The sequence below is a fragment of the Eulemur rufifrons genome, chromosome 30, assembly GCF_041146395.1.
Source record: "Eulemur rufifrons isolate Redbay chromosome 30, OSU_ERuf_1, whole genome shotgun sequence".
Classification (NCBI taxonomy): Eukaryota; Metazoa; Chordata; class Mammalia; order Primates; family Lemuridae; genus Eulemur; species Eulemur rufifrons.
Window position 1 is genome coordinate 112,681,197 of NC_091012.1, and position 9,177 is coordinate 112,690,373.

The 9,177-nt window shown below is 40.3% G+C and overlaps 1 protein-coding gene across 1 annotated transcript in view; it reads right to left on the minus strand.

Moving 5' to 3' along the window:
• Positions 1-7,299, minus strand: part of PRRG1 (proline rich and Gla domain 1) — a 97,827-nt gene extending 90,528 nt beyond the window's left edge. Inside the window, exon 1 of the mRNA XM_069463758.1 lies at positions 7,252-7,299. The gene's annotated coding sequence lies outside the window, so the exon portion shown is untranslated. The remainder of the gene's footprint in view (positions 1-7,251) is intronic.
• Positions 7,300-9,177: the final 1,878 nt, after the last annotated feature.

The window sequence follows — 9,177 nt, forward strand, 5'->3', positions numbered from 1 at the left end:
GGGGCCACAGTGTTTTATTACGAAAATAGAATAAAAACTTCAAAAACAAAACGGTCCTCACTAATTTAATGAAAAAAAATTTTTTTATTGTTTTCTATGTGTGAGTTATATAAAACTTGAAAAATAGTTCTCGTGGCTCCCAAGGTAAAGAGACATGTGAGTTACATATGCTTCACAAGGCCCCAGACTCAAAATTAGCATGAGTTGAATACAACTCACATGGCACTTAATGTGTTAAAAACTTCTACCCTGCAAAAGACACTGTCAAGAGAATGAGAAGTCAAGCCACAGAGAGTGAGAAAATATTTGCAAAAGACATATCAGATAAAGGACTATTATCCCAAATATACAAACAACTCTCAAAACTCAGCAATGAGAAAACAACCAACCTGATTTGAAAATGGACAAAAGATCTGAACAGACACCTCACCGAATACAATGCACAGATGGAAAATAAACATATGAAAATATAATCAACATCATATGTCATTAGCAAATTGCAAGTTAAAACTACAAGATAGCACTACATATCTATCAAAATAGCCAAAATCCAGAACACTGACAACACCAAATTCTGGCAAGGATGTGGAGCCACAGAAACTCTCATTCATTGCTGGTGGGAATAAAAGTGGTACAGCCACTTTGGAAGACAGTTTGTCAGTTTCTTACAAAACTAAACATACAGTAGTCCTCCTTTGTCTGAAAGGGATACATTCCAAGACCCCCAGTGGATGCTGAAATCTCACACAGTACCTAACCCTATATATAGTATGTTTTTTTGATCTGACAACCTACATGGCTACTAAGTGACTAATTGGCAGTGGATCGTGTACACAGCATGGATATGCTGGACAAAGGGATGATTCATGTCCCGAGTAGGATGGAGTGGGATGGTGCAAGATTTCATCACGTGAGAACGGTACACAATTTAAAACTTATGACTTGTTTATTTCTGGAATTTTCCATTTAATATTTTCAGACCATGGTTGACCTTGAGTACTTGAAGCTGCAAAAAGCAAAACCTTGGATAATTGGAGACTACAGTACTCTTATCATACAATCCAGCAATTATACTCCTTGGTATTCAAGGGAATTGAAAATCTACTTCTACACAAAAAACTGTACACGGATGTTTATAATAGCTTTATTCATAATTGCCAAAACTTAGAAGCAACCAAAAAATGTTTTAGTAGGTAAATGGATAACCTGGGGTACATCCAGACAATGAAATATTATTCAGCACTAAAAGAAAATAAGCTGTCAGGCCATAAGAAGACATGGAAGAAACTTAAATGCAAATTACTAAGTGAAAGAAACTAACCTGAAAAGGCTATATACTATATGATTACAACTATATGGCATTTTGAAAAAGACAAAACTATGGAGACAGTAGAAGAACCAGTGGTTTCCAGGCGCTGGAGGGAGGGAGAAATGAATAGGCAGAATACGAAGGATTTTTAGGGCAGTGAAATTATATTGTATCATAACATAATAGTGGATCCAAGTCCTTATACACTTGTCCAAATCCATAGAATGTACAACACCACAAGTGAATGCTAATGTAAACAATGAACATTAGGTAATAAAGATGTGTCAATGTAGGTTTGTCAACTAGAACAAATGTACCACTGTGGCACAAGATGTCCTGATAGTGCAGGAGGTTGTGTGTGTGTGAGGACAGGGGGTATACGGGAACTCCCTGTACTTTCCTTATAATTTTGCCCTGAACCTAAAACTGCTCAAAAAAATAAAGTTTATTCGTTTTTTTAAAAATCAAAGGAATGGCTCTTTTCTTCTCTTACAATGATGTGATCCATTCCTAGAGTTTCCTGTTTACCCACACATACCACCTGAATTCTACCCAGATATCAAATAGTCATCTCAAACTCAACATAGCCAGTACTCAATTCTTGATCTTCCCTCTCAGAAACTTTCTCCTCTTGCAATCTTCCATGTCTCATTAAATGGCTACTCCATCCTTCCAGTTGCTCAGTCAAAAATCCTTGGCATCATCTTTGACTTTCATCTACTGTTACATTCCACTTCCAAAACACGAGGAAATCTGATCGCTTATCGTCACCTCCATCATTACACCACCTCAGTCCAAGCCCCCATAGCCTCTCTTCTAATTAGTCTCTCTTCTTTTCTTGCCCCCCCCATAATCTATTCTCCACACAGTACCCAGATCATCCTTATAAAACAGAAATCATATAAGACCACTCTTTAAAGCCTCTAATGGCTTTCCTTCTCACCAAATAGTGTCCTCCCATGATGATCTGAAGAGCCTTACAGGATATTCCCACCCTTCCACACCCCTTCTTGCTTTTCTGATCCTGTGCTTTATTATTCACCCCTCCTCACTCATGCTACTCTAGCCATAAGGACTATTTTGCTATTTTTAGCAAAAAAGTCTCAAAAAGGTTCTACCTCAAGATTTTTGCACTTGCTTTTCTCTATGCTTAGAAAGCTCTTCCTCCAAATAAATGATTCTTTCATCTCCTACAGGCCTTCCCTAACAACAAAGTCTTCCCTGATCACTACTCTCCAACACACCCTATCTGCCTATAGGTAAATACCTATTGGTGCTCCCCTAGTCACCTTCTCTGCTTTGTATCTCTCCAAAGAATGCAATACTATATGACTTAATATAGGTACATGTGTATTTATACTAATAATTATATATATCTTATATTTCCTATATTTTACTTATTTACTTTTTTTACTATCTGCCTCCTTCAAATAAGACGTAAGCTCCTTGAGGACAGAAATTTACAATAAAATACAACTGTTTTATTCACTGTTGTACACTCAGTGGTTAGAACAATGTCTGGCAATCGATTGGCACACAAATCATTGTTGAATAATTAAGTGAAAAATCATATAAAACTTATGATATGGCAGTCATATGGCAAGTGCTAGAGCAATAGCATTACAAAACAGCATGTCTAGACTTAATTTCAAAAAATTTTCTAAATAAGAAAAGTTGAGGAAAAATACAATTGTGTAACCATTACAGGTTGCTGGAATAGCCGAAATTACTAATTTATTTGCTAGCATTATTAAACTTGAAAAATATCCATTCTACTTAGAGTTCACAGATTACTTAAGCTTCTATGAAGAATATTAGTTTGCTAACAAACCTCCTTTAAAGAGAGTTCTTTAGCTTTTCCCACATCCACTTTCAGATGTATTTATTTTATTTACTTTTTTTATTTCAGAATATTAGGTGGCTTACGAACATTTAGGTTACATTATATTGTCTTTGCACTGCCCCAGTCAGAGGTAGAAGTATGCCCATCCCCCAGATAGTGCGCACCACACCCATTAGATGTGAATATGCCCATGCCCTCCTCCCCCCTCCCTGACACCAGATGAATGATACTTCCATATGTGCACATAAATGTTGATCAATTAGTACCAATTTTATGGTAATTCATTTTTGTTTTCAGTCATTCTTTTCTCCTTTTTTCTCTGGGTGCCCCTAATTCCATTCTCTCCTACCCTGCTCCAGTACTCTATTCCATCAATTTTATCCTCTTACCATTCATTATACCTTCAATCACTCCCTGGCTCCAGCAGGCTTTACCTCTCTTTACACATTCCCATTTTCTTGAACTTGTAAAACCTTCAAACTCCAATTGTTTTCTTCCATTCTCCTTTCACCAACAATTTACCAACAAAGTAGTTTATATTCACTGCCTCCACATCCTTACCACCATTGCTCAAAGAAGTGGTTCTTAACCAGGGAATTTTTTTCATGCCTAGATTCTATACCTGGAAATCCCAATTTGATGGGTTTATACTGGAGGGCAGGGCACTAAACATAGTATGTTGGTGAAAACAACTCCCTATGAGAGTCTGATGCACACACCACATTAAGGAGCATTATCTTAAATACCTGTGATATGTTTTTCTGGTCATAATAATGACAATATAATATCCCACCAACTGAGGAGTATAATTAAATCAACCCTCTGCACCTGACACAAACCAAAATCAAACAAAAAGAAAACCTGGTCATCAAATCCAAGTGCCTTCTCTCTGTCCTATCCTCTCCACACTTTACAGGATATCTGACACTACCAGGTTTAAGTGCACTCTGTTCTTCTATGAATTTTTGGTCTTTTGGTCTCCTTTCCCTTCCTCCCCACCAACTTGTCTGAATGCCATCTAGATATTAATAAGTGCTGTTCATTGTTTTCCCAGGGTCAGCAGCATCACCATCATTTAGAAACTTATTAGAAATGGAAATTCTCATGTTCTATCCCAAACATCAGAAACTCTGGGAGTGAGGCCTAGAAATGTATGCATTCTTGTGATTATTGTGTATACCAAAATTTGAGAACCACTATGCTAAGCAACCTGTTGAAGATACATGGGAGGAATCTACAAATGCAGAACTTGAGCTTGAACATGGTGGAAGATGTTAATGCATCCATATTCTGAAGTTAATTGCTACTTAAATGTGGGAGCTCACAAGAAGACAGCCAATACAAATAATAGCTACCATTTTTAAGGCATTAGTATGTGCTAGACATTATAAGCTCTTAATACAGTCATATCGCTTAACGACAGGGATGGGGATATGTTCTGAAAAAATTGTAGTTAGGTGATTTTGTCATTATGCAAACATCATACAGTGCACTTCCACAAACCTAGATGGTATAGCCTACTAGACGCCTATTACTAATGGCCAAAATAGTTTCTTTGCTTTGCAGGCACAGAAATATTGACTAAGTAGCCAATCCTGGCTCATTTTTAAACTAAAGAATCAATTCCATTCTTTTATAAACTGAGTAATCATTTGCTCATAATATTTTCTCCAATAGGTAAATCCACTCAGGAGATGAAAGCTGGAGGTGGGGGTAATGAGATTGAGTGAATCTGGCAAACAGCAGGAGGGAGATAATTTCTGTTATGAGCCAGACGTGACTGGAAGGCCAGTGATGCTGGTGGAGTTAAGAGAGATGTCAAACACAGGTTGGCAGAAAAGGTCAGATCAAGCCTATCAGGGAACACTATAACATGAAGAAACCCAGTAGCTAAAGGCTCAGACTACCTTAAGATTTAGGAGTACAACACAACTGGTTAGGTAACAGCTTTCTTTAGTTACATTAGCCTTCAAAGGATACCATCTGGCAAACTTGATTCATTTATAGTACTTCCTAATTTCTAGCAATACCCTATTTGTGTCTTTCTAAAAATGGCTAATTTCATGTTACAAGTTGGCTTTTCATTAGTTTCAGTATCAGAAGTTGGCCTTTTGAAAAACTTGGGCTTTTTCTGATCCCCATTTTCCCTTTATCTGCAGAGTTCTTGCACCTTTTAGAAGGATAAAGTATGACTAACACATGAGAACATATTTCCATACTTATTCCTTATCCCTATCCCAAATGCTGCTGCTGAAATATTAAATACAATTTCAGTATTCTGAATTTCTTCTACTATCCCATGAACTTTATGCACTATGAATTACTATCTTTCTAACAGTATTTATTAACATCTAACTGTAAGTTAGTTTATTAGGTGCTTACCACATTCCAGGCAGCCCTAGGTATTGGGTAACACAGAAGACTGAGATTCTAGTAGCAAGTAAGGCCAGTGATATCAATTTAACAGAAAAGGCAGTGATTAATTCATTCTGGAGGAGCTGGCAAATTTTTCCAAGTGAATTGGGCTGAGTCTGGAAGGATGAATAGGAGTGCATCAGGCACTGGAAAAGAGAAAGGGCATCCCTAACACCACCACCACTCCTCAAATTTGGTAATGTCAGCAGCATAAAACTTAGAATAAAAAGAAAAGAAAGAATCAGATAACAATAAAACAAGAAGAAATTCTATTCATTTCATGCGGGGGGCGGGGTGGGGAACAGATTGTGTCTTTAAACATACTTCATATCTGAAAGTAAATGTTTATAAAACAGGATTCACAATCAAGGGAAAGGGGTGGAGGAGGAGGAAGTTCAGTTTATTTTGTTGTAATAAGTTAAAACAAATGAGTAAAAATATCAACATTTATGCTTAGGAACACATATACTATTTTTCATAAAAGATTCTAAATTTCAAAATGAAAGCCTATGGGACCTTATCCAATATTACAATATTTGCCCTAGTGTTTTGTCTCCTTAATATCATTTTTAAAGGTTCTAAAGTGAATCTTCTCAATAACTTGATAGTACACCCACACACATGCCCAATAATCCAATCTTGATTGAAAATCCACAGTACCCTAACCAACTTTTCACTTACCCTGACTTGCACACCTTCACATCCTTCAAAGTCTGGCTTTATACTATGACTATCAAAAGGCAATAATTTAGCTCTAAGTTTTGTCACTCCACCTTTCCACCCTCTTAATCAGTTCCTTTCAAATTCCCTTAGTTTCGCTTTTCTCCTAAAGGAACTCAGAAAACACATGAACAGCACAATCACAAAACCAATGGCTGCGGCCAGAGTCCAAACACATATACTAATTTCCAGTCATATTCCTCTTGGGTCTGTTCCTACTAGTGATCAAAATCAGCAATCGGACCAGGAAGAAGGAAAAAGCTGAAGCAGGAAGGTTGTTCCCTTTCTTCCACTGCCCCCCAATGCCGAGTCCCCCATCTCCCCCGTCCCCCAGGGCTGCACCGCGCGACCTCGCACGCACCTCCCACCCCGTCACCCGCCACTGCCTACAAAACAGTCATAGCCTTTGTTAAAATGTCCACGAGCACAATGGACCAGAAGAGGGACACATTCCCGGGGGTGGGGTAAAGGAAAGTCACACGAACGCCACGCCCTCCTTGGCACTAGCCTGGGCAGACAGCCCACATCCCCCAAATCTCCTCCCCTGTTACGGGGAATGTTCCTGGCAACTCTGCACCCGGAGAAGGCAGCGCGGGAGGAAAGGAGCCTGGGACGCCGCTCATGGCACCAAGTGGGGGACTAAACTTGAAGCTGGGACACCCTCCAGCACCCTTGGCAAGCTTCCGGGTCTTGCCAGCCAGTGTGCGGACTTTCAGCCTCTGAACCCCCTTCCTTCAATTTTTCTCCTCTTAACACACCCTCGCTCACTCCCGCCACCATGCACTCTGTTCCCCACGCGGCCCGGGTCCGACACCCTCAGGCAGCACTGCCACCAACGCTCCTGCACGTCTGGCTAGTTTCTCCTCATAGGACCGAAGTCACCCCCACACCCCTCGACCCCCACTGGGACACTCGGCCCAAACCACGTTTCCCGCTTGGATCCCCGCGCGGCCGCCACACTCACAGCTAGTCCCGCTCCGCTACTCCGCGCCTTACGAGCCGCACACCGCGCCTGCGCGCTCCCAATACTGCCGAGCCTAGCAGGAGCCAGGAACCAGGAGCGCTGACAGGAAGGGAGGGGGAAAGCAGCGGGGGCCAGGCTGGGGCGGGGTTAGGAGAGAAGGGGCGGGACCAAGAGGGAGTGAGAAGCGAGGGGCGGAGCCTCTGCCTTCTCCGCCAAGAGGTCTAGGCGCTAGCGGCAGGCACCCGGGTGGAACTCTCCACTCTTGATGTCTGTTTATAACACTGACAGAAAAGCCATCGAGGCTCCTCCACTCACCCTGGAGAAAGCTCAGCTTGGCGCGGAGCAAGCAGCCAGCCCTTTGGCCGCTACTTCTCTCCCTCTAGCTACCCTGGGTCACCGCCAGCCTTTCCCTTTTCGTATATCTATCCCACTACACGTTATTCTTTTTCCTCGTCATTTCTCCTCATCACGTGCAGTCCTCAGCTCTTGGGAAGAAAGGGACAAGTTGATTTTTCATCCACAGACCGCCTCTGTGCGAGGCCAGATCGTGGTTGGTGACTATCCAACCATTGCCCACTCTATTGCAGCTCAGGGAATTGCCCTTTTCCCTGAGGAAACATTCTCTTGCCTCTGTTTCTGAACAACCTTTGGTGACAACTATCTGCTTTTCCTTAAAAAGAGTCTTTAACAAACCTGAATATCTTGGGAAGAAGAATATGGATTGTCAAATAAGACCCATCTTTGGCCCTGCTTTTTAGGTAGCTATCTAGAATTTGAACCCTAAAATCCTTAAACCCCCTCTTAGAAACAGAATATAAGGCCTGTGCTGCTGTAAACTTTGACCTAATGGTTGGAGGTTTTCTGGCACTTAGCATTTTAAGAAAGCTAACTTGATTATTATTCCATGCTGCATACGTGCTTAGTTTTAAGTTCTGTGCTTTTCTGTTTAGAATTTGGTCAGCTGTGGCATCTCACATGCCTTCAGATCAGCTATTAAAATAAACACACACCTGAGTGAATCCAAGTGAATTGGGCTATGAGCCTGAAGTGATTTATTCCAAACTAATTTCCCATTCTTTTACTTATGATGAAATTAAGAAACATTTGGCTTATCATGAATAAAAGAATGGCCACATGGCCACACCAATAGTCTTTCCCAGCAAGTATTTTGACTGTGATGGGAGCATTTTATGGGAGAGTCTGGTAATTGCCCTTAGAGATTGGAATATCCTAAAATTTTTCCAATTAACCTTTGTGGTTCTCCCATTTGTGTATTTTACAAACCAGACTTTCTTGAACTCATTTCTATTTTGCATTTGTCAAATAAGTATAGGGAGATCATAGAGAGCACCTATTGCCAAAAGGTGTGTAATATGTTGGTAATGTAAACATATATTGTAGAATGAATAAATCTGTAAGTGCCTGGAAGCAGGACTTCATCCTATTCATTTCACTAGTGAAATGTTTCACATTCAGAAGGTGCAATAAAGGTAATTTTTGCATAGTTAATAGATGTGTACATGTGGGGTTTTTTTAACTTTTCATTTGATTACTGGGTTTATTTTCTTCATTTTTGCCTAAATTTTTCAGGATACTTTGGTTGGAGTGACAAAAAACAAACTGAGTAGCTTAGGCAAAAAGAGAAAGTTATTGTGTAACCCGAGGGGTGAAAGGGTAGGTCTACTATTGGCCTTAGGAATAAATGGAAGCAGCAACTGGAATGCTTTAAATTTCAGCTCAGGCTCTCAATTCTGCTCTCTCAGATGGTGTCATTCTTTCAGAACTTCCGAAAGTCATGTTCTGCTGTCTTGGAACCATGACATCTGATAAATTGTGGGTTCACACCTATCAAGTTGCTACCTGATGGAAGGTGTCTCTCTTCTCTCACTTCTGGTTTTTAAAATACCAAATGAAACGTTTGGGTGG